Here is an 18,905-nt window from a genome sequence, read left to right as displayed (position 1 = left end):
CTGCAATACAAGCAATAAAGAATAATATAAAGAATAATAACAATCATTAATATGGTTATTGAACAGACAGGCAGCATCTTTAATATGGCTTTGGAGACGGAGAATATAAAGGCAAATTAATCAAAAACTAAACATTAATTTACATGTAAGCTCCTTGTAGATTGTAAGCTCTTTTGGGCAGGGCTCTCTTCACCTCTTGTATCGGTTATTGATTGCTTTATATGTTACTCTGTATGTTCAATGTATGAAACCCACTTATTGTACAGCGCTGCGGGATATGTTGGCGCTTTATAAATAAGTGTTAATAATAATAATAATGTAAGCACCCCCAGTTACATGCCAGGCCAAGCACAATCAACATACCAGTGTGTGTCTATGTTTGCGTGCTTCTCTATGATCTATGCCGCGTGTGGTCTGGCAACACAGAGAGTAGACAAGCAGCAACGTTAATACCTAGAGGGTTAAACCATTCCCAAACACTGTTACTATCATTTATATTGTTATGCCAGTAGATTGGCTGGAACGTGTTTCAAAATAATATTCCCACGCGTGCGTGTGTGTATTGGTTGTGTAACATTGAACTAAGCTACAAACTAACATTACAAGTTACAAAACGCTCCCAGGCAGTCTATTGCTCTGTGTGATGTTAGGGAAAATAATTGGACTTTAATAAGCCCCCACAAAGCCTCTCCGGGCAATATGTATATTCTGGCAAATGCTAGAAGACCCCACAAGGCGCTTGAAAATTCTTCTAATTGTGCCTGAACCCGGAAGCACTAAATCCCCCAGGTACAAGCCCACACAGCCAATATCCGCCAAGAAATGCAAAGTCTTGCACCTGGGCGGATTCAATGCTTCCGGGTATAGGCACAATTAGAAGATTTTTCAAGCATATTGGCAGATTGTCACCCCTAGTGCATGATAGATTTGGTTCAGGAGACACAATTAGGGTTATCCCCTGTCTGATTTTTGACCTCCTTATTGAATTTTGATTCGGACAAAGGTGGCAACCCTAGACACAATACTTACATTACAAAGCTTCAAAAAAGGGAGAAAATACAGGTTTGTAAAAATAACTCTAAACACAAGGTTAATCCAGGGACCGGTCCAATTTCATTCTTGGTGTCTGGAATTTTCCCCCCCCTGGGGCATATTTGAGATTGCTTCTTCAGATAGGATCAACTGGCAGTTAGGCAGGTTTGAATGAAACACTACTTGATGGACGTGTGTAACTAGAGTTTACAAGGCCCTACAGCTAAATCAATAGAGGGCCCACAAAATTTTATGTAAAAGGCTTACTAAACTTACTAGACTTACTAAAGCTGCTTAACAGTGAGACTATGTCCCCTATAATACCTGGACCCCCAGCAGTGGCAGGATCTGCCTCCTTTATAGTTGCTACCCTGACGTGTGTCTTTTTTCAACCTAAATTACTATGTTACACTATAGTGACCTGGGCTGGGAAGGACTCAGACAGAGTCCATTCTAAATGAGATGAGAAATCTGCCAGATTATTCATCTCCGGCCGTGACTTATTGCTCGATTAACTCCTCCACAGCTTTCCACATCACCAGCTCCATTCCTCAAGGCGCACATCCAGATCTGGATGAATTACTGATACTGGCGGCACGCTGGCCCTCTGCACTCATGTACTGCCATGCGGAAGTAGAGGGTAGGGCCACTCATATCTCACAGGATGTTTTTGCTGATTAACCAGAGAAAAAGGTGACACTTTGAACTCTACCTGCGGCACAACAGGCGACTGACATTGCCCAGGTATAAGTAAAACGCAGCATAAATAATCCTGCTGCTACACAGGCTGGAATAAAACCACTTGCTCTTAAGCACTCGCTTTAAAGGCTTTATTCATGAAAAAAATTCCGTCTCCTTGTTTTCTCTCTGTTTGAAAGATTCTCTTCTCTTACTGACGTCAATCACTTCTTTGTAACTCATTGCTAGAGTGCAGCCTACCATTGAAAAACAATCCGCCTGTGAATACAAGGGGTGTAGCTGGTTAAAGGACACACATACATGCTCACTTACTTCCCTTGAGCTCTGCTAAGAGGGCAACAGCTTTGCTTCGCTGCACGGCAGCGACTAAGAATACCAGCCTGCCAGCACTACTTTGTAACCTTGCTCAGCGACTGCATTCCACATACCTACTGGCTGTGTAAATACATTCAACATACAATAGTATAGGAAAGTATTTCCCTTTTTCTTCCATTTCAGACATTCACAACAAAAACATTACAGCTCTGCATATTGTTATTTCTGGCTAACTATAATAAATGCCATGTGGCTTGCCTTGGTTGTGACAATTGCCATAGGCTGCATGAGAACAGCTCCACCCAGTGGTGACAAAGAACAAGTGGTAGTTTTGATTTGAGCAACCATTTGTGGCCCAATATATGGGGGTATATTTAGGAATGGGGAATTTTTCTCCGTATCTACCTCCTGCACCAGGTATACTTGCTGGAGTGTAACGGTAATAACACAGGATTATTAACGCCATAAAGCGATATATGTGGGATATTAGCACTCACCAAATGCCATAGATGCCAGTGAGATGCTGCAACATCTTTAAACTGGTAGTTTTTTGCCAGAAAAAAACGCATTGATGTGTTTGATAAATTGGCATATTTTTGAATTTTTACAGTGGCTTTATTATGGGATTGCCAGTTGTTGCTGTGAGGAAGCCTGGGCAGGGAGCAGATTTTATACTTATTTTGACTAAAGGTCCCCATACACTTTTGGCCCTGGGGCCAAACGATCGAATTATACTGGCGGCAAGGGGCAGTTGGTTCAGGGACCGCATCAACGAGGTGATGCGGTCCCTGATCTGATAGAATTTTCTAACCTGGTCGTACCGAATCGGTCCAAGGGACCGATATCGGCAGCTACAATCTGCCCGTGTATGGGGACCTTAAGTCTCATATGCATTGGCCCCCAGGTTGTCCCTCCCTACAGTTTGGGGGGCTATAGACAATATGACGGCCAAGGCAAGCAAAGCTGAGAGGAGAAGGATGTCCCATACTGCTGTAAAGTGAAAGCTAACACTGAATTCTTAGAAACAAGAGGCTGTAAAATTATATAACAACATCTGGGCCTTAGAGGGAGACCATTTATGAATCCCATACACACAGTAGCAGGTTTAACCTGCCAGTATGTGCCAACTGGGACAGGGACATGGGAAGCACTGGGCAGTTTTAGCCACAGACTTCATGTGTAGCCCGGTGCCATCAATTAGATCTATGTCTATGGAAGACACAACTCTATATTGTAAACGAAGGTCACTTGAATCTACAACGGCTCAGGTTTTTGACCCAATAGCACAAAAACTACACAATGTAGCACCACCCAAATGGCACCTGCTGAATACCTTGCTCGTGGTTTTCAAATCACAAAAAACAAGAAAAATTGTCATAACACACACAAACAATACTTGGATTTATAAACCATTCTGCATTTGGGCAACTTTACACATTAGCATCACATGACCAATGGCGACTTTTCATTTGCTAAAAGGCAACAGAAACCCCCAAGTTTATTGGAATATAGTGCACAACGCTGAGTGTCCTTGTGTATAATGAGATCAAGCAGTGTTGTACAGTAACAGCACAGAACCAGATACTGTCATTATAGGCAAAACCATGCAAATAATAAATATGAAGCGGAGACTACATTTCAATGAGAAACTAGCAGTTGTATTTAGAGAAAGAAAGTAAATGTTGGTTTTGTCTGGGGTTTTTTAATATTTTCCCTAGTCAAACAGCCGCTAAACAGTAAATAAAAATAATGAATAATCACAGAAAATGTCCCATACACTCACAGCATTTTTTTTAAATATACAATACACCTACTTTATTTATCTTCACATGCTGAAATAGTGCTGGGAAAAATTCTGTTACAAAAGGGGTCCATTTTCACTAATGTATTTACAGAAGCAAAAGCATTAAGGGTAGCAGAAGAAGTAAGGGGCACAAAAATGAACCCCTTAGCGCTCATTCTAAAAGAAATTACATCCAAGATCTGTCTGCACTCTGCACTAGGTGACCTGCGGCCATTTTCAAAGGGTGCACTTTTGCACCCTTCCCTGCACATAATTAATCACTCCTCAGGGATCATTTACACAACACAACCCAAGTGTACACAGCAGGCAAGAAACTGCGGCCCAATACAGAAGATGTTGTACCACGGGAGTTCATACCAATAAAGATAAACTAGAAGGAACATGTGTGCAGCTGTAGCTTTGGATCGGGTGTGTCGGGTACACTAAACAACATAGCTTATGATCTTTATCAAGGGAACAGATAAATCGCTTTGATTGTTATTAAACAATATCTAGCAAAGAATATAAATCATTAATGTCTGTGTGAATTCCAGCACCCCGCCCCTGGCTGATGTTACACTTATATTTAGGATTCCGTGGAACATGTAGGTGGGTGCTATTCCATTCAGCACACAATCCAGCCCGGAGCAGCCCCATCCGCAGGGCTGAGAGACAGAGCATTAAGCCGTGGGGAGTGATCAATGAAAAGTCTGATAGAGTGTCATTCACCAGCGCTCTGCTCCAGCAATTACTGTCACTCCGGCACATTTCACCAACACATTTGCATTCATTATTCAGAATAATGAGAGGTTATTCAGTACGGGTGGCATTCTCCGGCGCTATGTATCAGCCTTTATTTACTTATTTATTGGTACCTTAAACCAAATGTCTGTGTGAATAATGAATCTAAAAATGGAGCCAAAAGCCCTACCAAAAAGGGATTCCCAATCCTCTGAGCCACCCACTGCCTTTTGTCACATTTAGCAGAAAATAATAAGATGAATATGCCGAAATGTAACATTCCCACAGTGCAGAACATTGTGTTAACTTCATCCTTGCCAAAAACTTCTTCCAGTCTGTAGAACTACACATCTCGAATACTCACAGTATGAGGCTGATACAGGGAAAGGTCTGATTAACAGATTTTGATCACCACTGCCCACCAGTAGAGAACAGCAACATTCAAAGACCCCTGTCTGTCACCGCTGCAGGAGCTAAAGTGCCCCCATCTTATACACATGGAGTCAAGACAGGTAGACACCGGCACAAATGCATTTTGGAACCAAGGTCCGTTTGTGACCACTCTGCATCTGTCCAATAGGGCACTTTTCATTTAATAGTAATAGGGGTGAACCACAGTGCTCTGCCAGAGGGCCAGGGTCACATATTTCTATTTAGAGACCAGAAGGCCATGCCTAGGGCAGCTGCTTGGCTGTGGAGGTGGCCTTTGGGGTGCCTATATAGGAAAAAACAGTAGCTCTGGTGCCCCTGGGCCTAAGTACACCCCTGCAAAGGGCAGAATCTTTCAAAGCACCCAATGTTTCCTGAGCCTTAGGCTTCTGAAGATGAGATTTTGTTTGATAAACTTTAATGCCAGAATCAATTCCCACTGAGTGCAAAGTACAAAGCAAAGTAAGGTTACCATTTCACCACTTTTAAAACTGGATGCCTCTGAAATCCAGACTCTGAAGTGCAGACTGTACTGAATTGCATGAAGCCACGCTGTTTGGAACCAAATGATGCTCAACTATACTGATGAATGCAGGGAACTACAAGTTACAGGAAAATGACAAGCTATATCAAAACAAATTTTAAGAAAAGCAATTTTATTTTATCATATGGCCAAATGCTCTACCCTCAGGAAACCTTACACAGATCACATTCCAATTCCCTAACTGCACTCTCAGTGCAAAAAAGCCTTCACCCTCTGTAGGAATATCACCAGTATTACAGGACCAGGAGGGTAAAAACTTGCCCATCCCTGACACTAAGGGGCCCATTCATGTTTTTTTTTCAGAAAAAAAGTTTTTCCTAATTTATAGAACTTTTCGTAATGACCGTGATAATATTGTTAAAATTACACAACTTTTTTGTTGTTTTCGTTAACTTCCACCAAAAAAGTCGTATTTTTCGCAGACTATGACCATTTCGGAATTCATTCAAACTTTGGTATCGTGACTATCTTTTGGCCAGGTTGGAGTACCATTGAGTCCTATGGGAGGCTTTAAAAATCATACATTTAAGTTTCAAAACCAGAAAAGTTTTCACGTGCAAAGCCAACGGTCTATCACAAACATGATTATTGCCTAAAAAGACCTGGCAATGCCATGTGTAGAATAACCCAATAAACTCCCCACTACAGGAAGCACTAGGGGGTGTGCTGCCATTTCTTTTTCTTTTTTTAAATCAAAGACCCCCATTTGCTTACCCCTAACTGGGATCTCCATAGAAGATAAAGGATACCTTCACCTATTACAGGTATGGGATCCATTATCTGGAAACTCGTTATCTAGAAAGTTCCGAATTACGTACCATATCCCATAGACTTCATTATAAGCAAATAATTCTAATTTTTAAAAATGATTTCCTTTTTCTCTGTAATTATAAAACAGTAACTTGTACTTGATAGACATAATCAATCCTTATTAGAGGCAAAACAATCATATTGGCTTTATTCAATATTTAAATAATTTTTTAGCAGACATAAGGTATGGAGATCCAAATTACGGAAAGATTCCTTATCCAGAAAACCCCACGTCCCGAGCATTCTGGATAATAGGTCCCTTACCTGTACTACCTTATCTACAAATGGGGACTTTAACTATATTTAGAATTTTATAGACAAAATCCAGGGAGAACACCTTTACTTAGCAGCCCAACAACAGCTGCCCAGTCAACCCATGGAAATTAGCCACACTAGATAAAATAATTACTGAACATGAAGGTAAAGGGAACAATAAGTGTTTTTTATGAGCAAAAAAACAGTGAGAGTACTCTCCAGCTTCTATTAGCTCCTGGGTGAAAAAACAGGAATAACCAGCTTTAAGATGCAAGAAATGTCACAGGGCTGGGACTGTATATAAGCGTGGATTATCTTCTATTTATTTTCCTTTAAATACACAGTAGAGAAGGAGGGTATTGTTTATTATGAGAAAGGAGCCTTCCTTCATTGCTTATTTGCATTTCAAAATAAAGACTGGGTAATGTCTTGGGCAGCTTCCATACACGCTATAGGCAGTAACAGCTGTCTATAAGGACTGTGTATAAGGACAGTACTAATCCTGCTACCTATTGAGAATGTTAATGGCTCTTACTGGAGTTAAGCAATATGGCATCTCTAACTCACATACAAGTGGAACAAGTCAACGGACCCTTCCTAATGACTCAAGTCATGGGCTGTGGCTACTTGCGGTACTTTCCTTCATAGTGAACAGGGAGATACCCATGGTGGTTTATTGACTTTTCCCAGATAAAGGATTTATAGATAAAGCCTGGTATAGTACAGAGCCATAAAATAGCTTGGTAATAATTTATTTGAAGTCAAAAGGAAAACAAGGCAGCAGAACATGGTCTAAAGCTGGCCATACATGTTAAGATTTTTCCTACCTAACGACCAATTTCAGTGCGATCCAACAAATCCATCAAATTATCGCAAGGTTAGTGAGTACCGACATTGGTCAGAAAGATTGATTGGCAGGTTAGAAAATTTTCGTCGTTAACAATGAAATTTACCCACTGTCAATTTGTTTGTAGGACCAAGCAGGCAGTTCTAGCCTCAACTAGACAATATTGGTTGAAATGATCATTTTCATTGATGGTCAAATCGTACTTTTAAACAATCATTTCAGGATAAGCTTGGTCCTACGATAATGAAAATATCTTTTTAATGCGTATGGCCAGCTTTACAATTAACTTTAATCGGAATTTCTATAGTACATTTGGAGCTGTATGTATACAAGATTGGTATAACCAGGGGTTTATGAAAAGAAAGTAACCTTTTACCCCCCATAAATGTAATTCCTTCTTCACTTTTATTGGATTCACCTTGGGCCATACAATTTATTTGGATACACAAAAACACAAACTGGATGCTAGTAAGGGCATATCAAAGTAGCAAACACTTTTAAAGTGATATAGCGGCTTCCTAAGAGACAGCTCACTTCTGCTATCTTGTTTCAAGAGTCAGAAACACAAGTGTTGAAAGGGGTGGGCAAATACTGCTTTTAATTGCCACTACATTCTCCACTACATTTATGTCCCCTTTGCATTTTACATACAATAGAAAGAATAAATGGTTACTATACATGAGCAATATTCATGAATATTGTAGTGAATAAATGTGTATATTCAGGCCCACAAGAGCTTGCAGTCTACTGATGCTTGGAGCAACAGACACTGTTATGGAAACTGGTTTCACGGGAGGCATGCAGGCATGTAATCAAGCTAGTAAAGTGAGACTATCATATGTTACATAAAGATTAAACCTAGAAACAAATATCTTTATACAAAGTTAAAGACAAAGGGATTTGACACTCCATCGGGTCTTATGTATGGTATAAAACAGCAAAGAGCAGAAATCATGATTATTATGTATTTATAAAGCACCAACATATCCCATAGCACTGTCCAACACAAGAGTGAATACAGCAAACATACAAATTACATACAAAAACTGATTCCAAGGCATCCGTGCAGCCTACGGGAAAGGCAAGCTGTGTTTATAACTGGTGCCCATATTTATAGGGAAATAGCATTTGCAAAAAGTTCCACCGCTCATAGTAAATGAAGTCGAGAAACAAACATAAAATAAACGGTGCCAGGGTGGCTTTGAGGCACCTATACCTTACTCCCAGACAGAGAACATGAAATAGAACTGATGTAATGGGGACTAAATGACAATACATCACCAAAAAAACAGCCACAGATTCCCAATGTAGATGTTCTATGGGTGCCACATTGCCCCTTAAAAATCAAACACATAGTATATCCACATTTTTACAGCTAATTAGTCATTTATCACAAGCAAAGAAGCTTGCTGTAGACTCCACTCATTTCTCTAGTGCAAATAATAAATAGTAGCTTTTATATATGGCCATTTAGTAGGGGATGAAGTGGCCACCCTATTGTGCACCGATGACTAACATCACCTGCTTGTGACAGAAAGTTGTCCCATATTGTTGAACTACACAATACAATACAATAGCCCCTGCAGCAGAAACCTACCTGGGAAAATGACAAGGAACCACACAGCCAGCGCTAATATTTCACCGCCACAAAATGAAGACAAGAGTCAGTGTGGAAAAGCTTATATCCAGCAATGTCTCTGAAGACCTCTTCATTCAATCACCTCTTACAGTGAAAATGACACGCTCCCTGCATCAGCCCATAACTGGGAAATCCTCCTATAGCAGCACACTTCAACTTAACCCCTTGGCAGCCAGAGGAATGTGCACTCAATCTGAGAAACACACTGTACCTGTTACGTTTAGCAGAGAATTAGGGTCCGGCTATTGATTGATTGATTTAGGCTTGGCCCCCATTTATTCAACTATAGAGGAAATTCTAAATGTATTTATTTAAAAAACATTTTTAAGGTGAAGTCTCTGTATTCTGTACAAGGTTTCCAGGATTCTTATCTAGGGCCCCATGAGTACTGGAGGGTCCTACCTAGACAACATGACTCAGTCCAGGGTTGGACTGGCCCACTGGCACTGGGGTATTAGGGAAAATCCCAGAGGGTCCCTGCTTCCGGGGCATATCCAGCTACCCGCCCTCTACCTGCCACCAGTCCCATGGGGGTGGTTGAAGTGGTGACAGTTAGCAGCCGAGGGTCCTATTGGTCCAGTTTACCCCAAGTACCCCAACACAGTAGTAGTTATGACTTGGTTTCAATAAGACAAAAAGCTATGTGTTCCTAAGATACAGTGACAGAGGAAGAATGGAGCCCCAAACCACCCCCCTGCTAAGGGTCCCACTGAATCCAAATCCATTTCTTATTACAGGGGATCAGTGAAGACCCACCAATATGGCAAACAATGCAGGTGAACTATAGGTGCAGACCTCAAACTTAAGGATCACACGTAGCAGATGAAGGCTAGCCATGAACAAGTATTTTACCTAATGGTGCTGTCAGGTATAGCTGAACAATAAGCCCTGCACTAACGCAATAATAATATTTCCTTTATCCAGGAAGCTCCAAATTACGGGAAGTCCATCTCCCATAGACTCCACTTTAATCAAATAATTCACATTTTTAAAAAGAATTTCCTTTTTCTCTGCAGTAATAAAACTGTACTTTTGTACTTGATTCCAAGTAAGATATAATTAATCCTATTGGAGACAAAACAACCCTAGTGATTTTTTTTGTAGTTTGAGGTGCGGAGATCCAAATGATGGAAAATCCCCAGGTCCCAACCATTCTGGATAACAGGTCCCATACCTGTAATATATCATGTATATTTTTGCTCTAGTGTTTGCATATTACATAGAGAGAGGCACAATGTTATCACAAGCAGTTAAGCCCCCCGGTCCCCCCAGTTATACTAACACACAACTAACTACATCTTTACTGGATCCTTTAAACTCTACTTAACAAGAATTAGCAGTGACATTTATTAGCCCCGCTTATTGCAGGGTGTTTTATTTTCCCCGGAGATTTTTGTTAAGTGGATGTTCTGCAAAGTAACAGAGTGACAATCAAAGGAGAGAAAGACGTTTAACAGGTGCCATGTGGCACCATAAATACTGTGAGTCACGCGCCAACCATCCCCATGCAAAAATAATAATAATCAGGAGAGGGATATCCCCAGCCAAGCCCAGCGTTAACTCTATGTGTCACTATAAGATCTGCAGCGGGTTCCACTGGGTCACTGAGGTGGCATGCAGGCTGGCACATAGGGATGGCACAGCAGCCTTGGCACATACACTACTCACCTGCAGTCTTTGGTGCCACATGAAGAGATTATGTTTGTACAAACCATGCCATCTGTGGCACACTAATAGGGCGTAAATCTCTACAGATCTGTGTTATCCCATGGGGACACTGTGACCCCCAATTAAAGACAAGCAATGGCGATAAGGGATTTCTTTAGAAGATGAGCTGAGATATAGGGTCCTTATGTTATGTCTAATAAATGGTCTGTGCTCCATTAAGGCTGCATCTCAGCTGGAACTCTGGGGTTTGTAGTTCAACACCACCTGGCGGGACTCTCAACCTGTTACAGGTTATGGAACTACAACTCCCAGATTTAAAGATTTTATAGAGCTCTGTGCTCTTGTTGGACAACATCTGAAGAGTTAAGTACTAGATCCTATATAGCCTATATATAATTACTAGATCCTATATATACATAGTAAATCCTATGTATATGTACTAAATTCTATATATAAATAGTAGATTCTATACATAAGAAGTAGATCCTAAGTATATGTCCTAGATGCTATATGTATGAAAGAAACTGTAGGGGCCACTCTATATATAATTACTAGATCCTATAAATATAATTTTTAGACCATATATATATATATATATAAAAGAAACTGTAAGGGGGAAGAGGAGTATAATGTACAACTGGGAGGCAAATAGGTGATTAACCTCTTGTTCACCAGTGGGAATGGTGGTGCAGCAGCTGACCTTTCCAGCAGCCAAGTATTTCAAATCAATTAGTATTTCTATGAGTAAAGTGTTAATATGTGATTAACCTCTTGTTTGCCAGTGGGAATGGTGGCACTGTCCGTTCCCAGCAGTCAGTATTAGTGAGCCAAGCAACCAAGCAGAAACACAATAATAGAATAAGCCATGAATTGAAGCCCAGAGAGACCCCGCAGTGCAATAGTGAAATGTAACAGTACAAATACTAGCAATGCACAGTAATGGTACCGGTACCAGGCGAGCCCACATGGGCACACAGCAAGTGGAAGTGGCACAGGCAGATTAACCCGTTGGTGCCCAATGGCCTGCAGCCTACCTGCACAGCGCCTATTGCTGCCATAAGGGAACTGCCCGCTGGGAGGAACGGCACATCTACTAACAATATCCCTCGATTGCGACTTTGGGCAGACGGAGCAGCTCAGGTGGCACAGGCAGCGGGGTGAGTAGCGGCGGTGCCAATCCCTGTGCTGCTAGGGCTGAGTGGGGAATGCCCGGTACCTGTGTGCCCCTACCCCTGGGTACAGAAGCACCATGCCCGCTCCAATCCCTGCGGCGCATCCAGCCCCCGGCTCTGTACCCACCTCCCGGTGTGCGCTGCGGCTGCTGCGGCTCTTCCCCCGGCTCCGGCTCCCTTATATCCCGCTCTCTCTTCTTCTAATCAGGACTCGCCGCTCCGGGAGGCGCAGCCCGACAACCTCAGTCCCTGGAGGGGCGTGTGCGCGCAGCGCGGCCTCGATTTGTGCCCTTATTGCGCGCTCCCTGGCCAGCGGGATAAACCGGGCGCAGCTCCTGCTCCTGCTGCTTGTGTGTGTGTCGGGAGCGCGCCCGCAATCCCGCGTTTATTCCCCGCACCGGACTGGCCCTCCTCCGCCTCCTGCTGCTTCTGTGCTGCCTGCGCTCCGGCTACTGGTCCCTCACTTACACGCTGCATGCTGCACTGCATTCTGTATAGCCATGCACTCCTGCCTTCTCTGTATGTGTCTCTATTCTCTTTATTTACTTACTGATAGTCACATACTGCTTGGGCTGCATGCTGCACTGCATTCTGTATAGCCATGCACTCCTGCCTTCTCTGTATGTGTCTCTATTCTCTTTATTTACTTACTGATAGTCACATACTGCTTGGGCTGCATGCTGCACTGCATTCTGTATAGCCATGCACTCCTGCCTTCTCTGTATGTGTCTCTCTATTCTCTTTATTTACTTGCTGATAGTCACATACTGCTTGGGCTGCATGCTGCACTGCATTCTGTATAGCCATGCACTCCTGCCTTCTCTGTATGTGTCTCTATTCTCTTTATTTACTTACTGATAGTCACATACTGCTTGGGCTGCATGCCGCACTGCATTCTGTATAGCCATGCACTCCTGCCTTCTCTGTATGTGTCTCTCTATTCTCTTTATTTACTTACTGATAGTCACATACTGCTTGGGCTGCATGCTGCACTGCATTCTGTATAGCCATGCACTCCTGCCTTCTCTGTATGTGTCTCTATTCTCTTTATTTACTTACTGATAGTCACATACTGCTTGGGCTGCATGCTGCACTGCATCTGTATAGCCATGCACTCCTGCCTTCTCTGTATGTGTCTCTATTCTCTTTATTTACTTACTGATAGTCACATACTGCTTGGGCTGCATGCTGCACTGCATTCTGTATAGCCATGCACTCCTGCCTTCTCTGTATGTGTCTCTCTATTCTCTTTTTACTTACTGATAGTCACATACTGCTTGGGCTGCATGCTGCACTGCATTCTGTATAGCCATGCACTCCTGCCTTCTCTGTATGTGTCTCTCTATTCTCTTATTTACTTACTGATAGTCACATACTGCTTGGGCTGCATGCTGCACTGCATTCTGTATAGCCATGCACTCCTGCCTTCTCTGTATGTGTCTCTATTCTCTTTATTTACTTACTGATAGTCACATACTGCTTGGGCTGCATGCTGCACTGCATTCTGTATAGCCATGCACTCCTGCCTTCTCTGTATGTGTCTCTATTCTCTTTATTTACTTACTGATAGTCACATACTGCTTGGGCTGCATGCTGCACTGCATTCTGTATAGCCATGCACTCCTGCCTTCTCTGTATGTGTCTCTCTATTCTCTTTATTTACTTACTGATAGTCACATACTGCTTGGGCTGCATGCTGCACTGCATTCTGTATAGCCATGCACTCCTGCCTTCTCTGTATGTGTCTCTCTATTCTCTTTTTACTTACTGATAGTCACATACTGCTTGGGCTGCATGCTGCACTGCATTCTGTATAGCCATGCACTCCTGCCTTCTCTGTATGTGTCTCTATTCTCTTTATTTACTTACTGATAGTCACATACTGCTTGGGCTGCATGCTGCACTGCATTCTGTATAGCCATGCACTCCTGCCTTCTCTGTATGTGTCTCTCTATTCTCTTTATTTACTTACTGATAGTCACATACTGCTTGGGCTGCATGCTGCACTGCATTCTGTATAGCCATGCACTCCTGCCTTCTCTGTATGTGTCTCTCTATTCTCTTTATTTACTTACTGATAGTCACATACTGCTTGGGCTGCATGCCTGCACTGCATTCTGTATAGCCATGCACTCCTGCCTTCTCTGTATGTGTCTCTCTATTCTCTTTATTTACTTACTGATAGTCACATACTGCTTGGGCTGCATGCCGCACTGCATTCTGTATAGCCATGCACTCCTGCCTTCTCTGTATGTGTCTCTCTATTCTCTTTATTTACTTACTGATAGTCACATACTGCTTGGGCTGCATGCTGCACTGCATTCTGTATAGCCATGCACTCCTGCCTTCTCTGTATGTGTCTCTCTATTCTCTTTATTTACTTACTGATAGTCACATACTGCTTGGGCTGCATGCTGCACTGCATTCTGTATAGCCATGCACTCCTGCCTTCTCTGTATGTGTCTCTCTATTCTCTTTATTTACTTACTGATAGTCACATACTGCTTGGGCTGCATGCTGCACTGCATTCTGTATAGCCATGCACTCCTGCCTTCTCTGTATGTGTCTCTCTATTCTCTTTATTTACTTACTGATAGTCACATACTGCTTGGGCTGCATGCTGCACTGCATTCTGTATAGCCATGCACTCCTGCCTTCTCTGTATGTGTCTCTCTATTCTCTTTATTTACTTACTGATAGTCACATACTGCTTGGGCTGCATGCTGCACTGCATTCTGTATAGCCATGCACTCCTGCCTTCTCTGTATGTGTCTCTCTATTCTCTTTATTTACTTACTGATAGTCACATACTGCTTGGGCTGCATGCCGCACTGCATTCTGTATAGCCATGCACTCCTGCCTTCTCTGTATGTGTCTCTCTATTCTCTTTATTTACTTACTGATAGTCACATACTGCTTGGGCTGCATGCCGCACTGCATTCTGTATAGCCATGCACTCCTGCCTTCTCTGTATGTGTCTCTCTATTCTCTTTATTTACTTACTGATAGTCACATACTGCTTGGGCTGCATGCCGCACTGCATTCTGTATAGCCATGCACTCCTGCCTTCTCTGTATGTGTCTCTCTATTCTCTTTATTTACTTACTGATAGTCACATACTGCTTGGGCTGCATGCTGCACTGCATTCTGTATAGCCATGCACTCCTGCCTTCTCTGTATGTGTCTCTATTCTCTTTATTTACTTACTGATAGTCACATACTGCTTGGGCTGCATGCTGCACTGCATTCTGTATAGCCATGCACTCCTGCCTTCTCTGTATGTGTCTCTATTCTCTTTATTTACTTACTGATAGTCACATACTGCTTGGGCTGCATGCTGCACTGCATTCTGTATAGCCATGCACTCCTGCCTTCTCTGTATGTGTCTCTCTATTCTCTTTATTTACTTACTGATAGTCACATACTGCTTGGGCTGCATGCTGCACTGCATTCTGTATAGCCATGCACTCCTGCCTTCTCTGTATGTGTCTCTCTATTCTCTTTATTTACTTACTGATAGTCACATACTGCTTGGGCTGCATGCTGCACTGCATTCTGTATAGCCATGCACTCCTGCCTTCTCTGTATGTGTCTCTATTCTCTTTATTTACTTACTGATAGTCACATACTGCTTGGGCTGCATGCTGCACTGCATTCTGTATAGCCATGCACTCCTGCCTTCTCTGTATGTGTCTCTATTCTCTTTATTTACTTACTGATAGTCACATACTGCTTGGGCTGCATGCTGCACTGCATTCTGTATAGCCATGCACTCCTGCCTTCTCTGTATGTGTCTCTATTCTCTTTATTTACTTACTGATAGTCACATACTGCTTGGGCTGCATGCTGCACTGCATTCTGTATAGCCATGCACTCCTGCCTTCTCTGTATGTGTCTCTCTATTCTCTTTATTTACTTACTGATAGTCACATACTGCTTGGGCTGCATGCTGCACTGCATTCTGTATAGCCATGCACTCCTGCCTTCTCTGTATGTGTCTCTCTATTCTCTTTATTTACTTACTGATAGTCACATACTGCTTGGGCTGCATGCTGCACTGCATTCTGTATAGCCATGCACTCCTGCCTTCTCTGTATGTGTCTCTCTATTCTCTTTATTTACTTACTGATAGTCACATACTGCTTGGGCTGCATGCTGCACTGCATTCTGTATAGCCATGCACTCCTGCCTTCTCTGTATGTGTCTCTCTATTCTCTTTATTTACTTACTGATAGTCACATACTGCTTGGGCTGCATGCCGCACTGCATTCTGTATAGCCATGCACTCCTGCCTTCTCTGTATGTGTCTCTCTATTCTCTTTATTTACTTACTGATAGTCACATACTGCTTGGGCTGCATGCCGCACTGCATTCTGTATAGCCATGCACTCCTGCCTTCTCTGTATGTGTCTCTCTATTCTCTTTATTTACTTACTGATAGTCACATACTGCTTGGGCTGCATGCCGCACTGCATTCTGTATAGCCATGCACTCCTGCCTTCTCTGTATGTGTCTCTCTATTCTCTTTATTTACTTACTGATAGTCACATACTGCTTGGGCTGCATGCCGCACTGCATTCTGTATAGCCATGCACTCCTGCCTTCTCTGTATGTGTCTCTCTATTCTCTTTATTTACTTACTGATAGTCACATACTGCTTGGGCTGCATGCCGCACTGCATTCTGTATAGCCATGCACTCCTGCCTTCTCTGTATGTGTCTCTCTATTCTCTTTATTTACTTACTGATAGTCACATACTGCTTGGGCTGCATGCCGCACTGCATTCTGTATAGCCATGCACTCCTGCCTTCTCTGTATGTGTCTCTCTATTCTCTTTATTTACTTACTGATAGTCACATACTGCTTGGGCTGCATGCTGCACTGCATTCTGTATAGCCATGCACTCCTGCCTTCTCTGTATGTGTCTCTATTCTCTTTATTTACTTACTGATAGTCACATACTGCTTGGGCTGCATGCTGCACTGCATTCTGTATAGCCATGCACTCCTGCCTTCTCTGTATGTGTCTCTCTATTCTCTTTATTTACTTACTGATAGTCACATACTGCTTGGGCTGCATGCTGCACTGCATTCTGTATAGCCATGCACTCCTGCCTTCTCTGTATGTGTCTCTCTATTCTCTTTATTTACTTGCTGATAGTCACATACTGCTTGGGCTGCATGCTGCACTGCATTCTGTATAGCCATGCACTCCTGCCTTCTCTGTATGTGTCTCTCTATTCTCTTTATTTACTTGCTGATAGTCACATACTGCTTGGGCTGCATGCTGCACTGCATTCTGTATAGCCATGCACTCCTGCCTTCTCTGTATGTGTCTCTATTCTCTTTATTTACTTACTGATAGTCACATACTGCTTGGGCTGCATGCTGCACTGCATTCTGTATAGCCATGCACTCCTGCCTTCTCTGTATGTGTCTCTATTCTCTTTATTTACTTACTGATAGTCACATACTGCTTGGGCTGCATGCTGCACTGCATTCTGTATAGCCATGCACTCCTGCCTTCTCTGTATGTGTCTCTCTATTCTCTTTATTTACTTACTGATAGTCACATACTGCTTGGGCTGCATGCTGCACTGCATTCTGTATAGCCATGCACTCCTGCCTTCTCTGTATGTGTCTCTCTATTCTCTTTATTTACTTACTGATAGTCACATACTGCTTGGGCTGCATGCCGCACTGCATTCTGTATAGCCATGCACTCCTGCCTTCTCTGTATGTGTCTCTCTATTCTCTTTATTTACTTACTGATAGTCACATACTGCTTGGGCTGCATGCCGCACTGCATTCTGTATAGCCATGCACTCCTGCCTTCTCTGTATGTGTCTCTCTATTCTCTTTATTTACTTACTGATAGTCACATACTGCTTGGGCTGCATGCCGCACTGCATTCTGTATAGCCATGCACTCCTGCCTTCTCTGTATGTGTCTCTCTATTCTCTTTATTTACTTACTGATAGTCACATACTGCTTGGGCTGCATGCTGCACTGCATTCTGTATAGCCATGCACTCCTTCCTTCTCTGTATGTGTCTCTCTATTCTCTTTATTTACTTACTGATAGTCACATACTGCTTGGGCTGCATGCTGCACTGCATTCTGTATAGCCATGCACTCCTGCCTTCTCTGTATGTGTCTCTCTATTCTCTTTATTTACTTACTGATAGTCACATACTGCTTGGGCTGCATGCCGCACTGCATTCTGTATAGCCATGCACTCCTGCCTTCTCTGTATGTGTCTCTCTATTCTCTTTATTTACTTACTGATAGTCACATACTGCTTGGGCTGCATGCTGCACTGCATTCTGTATAGCCATGGACTCCTGCCTTGTGTGTAAAAGTCTCTATTCTCTTTATTTACTTACCGATAGTCACATACTGCTTGGGCTGCATGCTGCACTGCATTCTGTATAGCCATGCACTCCTGCCTTCTCTGTATGTCTCTATTCTCTTTATTTACTTACTGATAGTCACATACTGCTTGGGCTGCATGCTGCACTGCATTTTGTATAGCCATGCACTCCTGCCTTGTGTGTAAAAGTCTCTATTCTCTTTATTTACTTACTGATAGTCACATACTACTTGGGCTGCATGCTGCACTGCATTCTGTATAGCCATGCACTCCTGCCTTCTCTGTATGTGTCTCTATTCTCTTTATTTACTTACTGATAGTCACATACTGCTTGGGCTGCATGCTGCACTGCATTCTGTATAGCCATGCACTCCTGCCTTCTCTGTATGTGTCTCTATTCTCTTTATTTACTTACTGATAGTCACATACTGCTTGGGCTGCATGCTGCACTGCATTCTGTATAGCCATGCATTCCTGCCTTCTCTGTATGTGTCTCTATTCTCTTTATTTACTTACTGATAGTCACATACTGCTTGGGCTGCATGCTGCACTGCATTCTGTATAGCCATGCACTCCTGCCTTCTCTGTATGTGTCTCTAT

At 42.7% G+C, this 18,905-nt stretch overlaps 1 protein-coding gene across 6 annotated transcripts in view; it reads right to left on the bottom strand.

The window, feature by feature from the left end:
* Positions 1–12,296, bottom strand: part of plcb4 (phospholipase C beta 4) — a 168,490-nt gene extending 156,194 nt beyond the window's left edge. For 4 of the 6 annotated variants that reach the window (XM_012963848.3, XM_031902883.1, XM_002931736.5 and 1 more), the window contains exon 1: positions 12,062–12,296. The gene's annotated coding sequence lies outside the window, so the exon portion shown is untranslated. Of the gene's footprint in view, positions 1–9,052; positions 9,189–12,061 lie in introns of those variants that run through there. The other 2 variants (XM_018094149.2, XM_031902882.1) reach the window with 1 other exon arrangement.
* Positions 12,297–18,905: the final 6,609 nt, after the last annotated feature.

Source organism: Xenopus tropicalis, chromosome 5 (assembly GCF_000004195.4).
Source record: "Xenopus tropicalis strain Nigerian chromosome 5, UCB_Xtro_10.0, whole genome shotgun sequence".
NCBI lineage: Eukaryota > Metazoa > Chordata > Amphibia > Anura > Pipidae > Xenopus > Xenopus tropicalis.
Note: the sequence above shows the minus strand (reverse complement) of the source record. Positions and strands in the feature narration are given on the sequence as shown.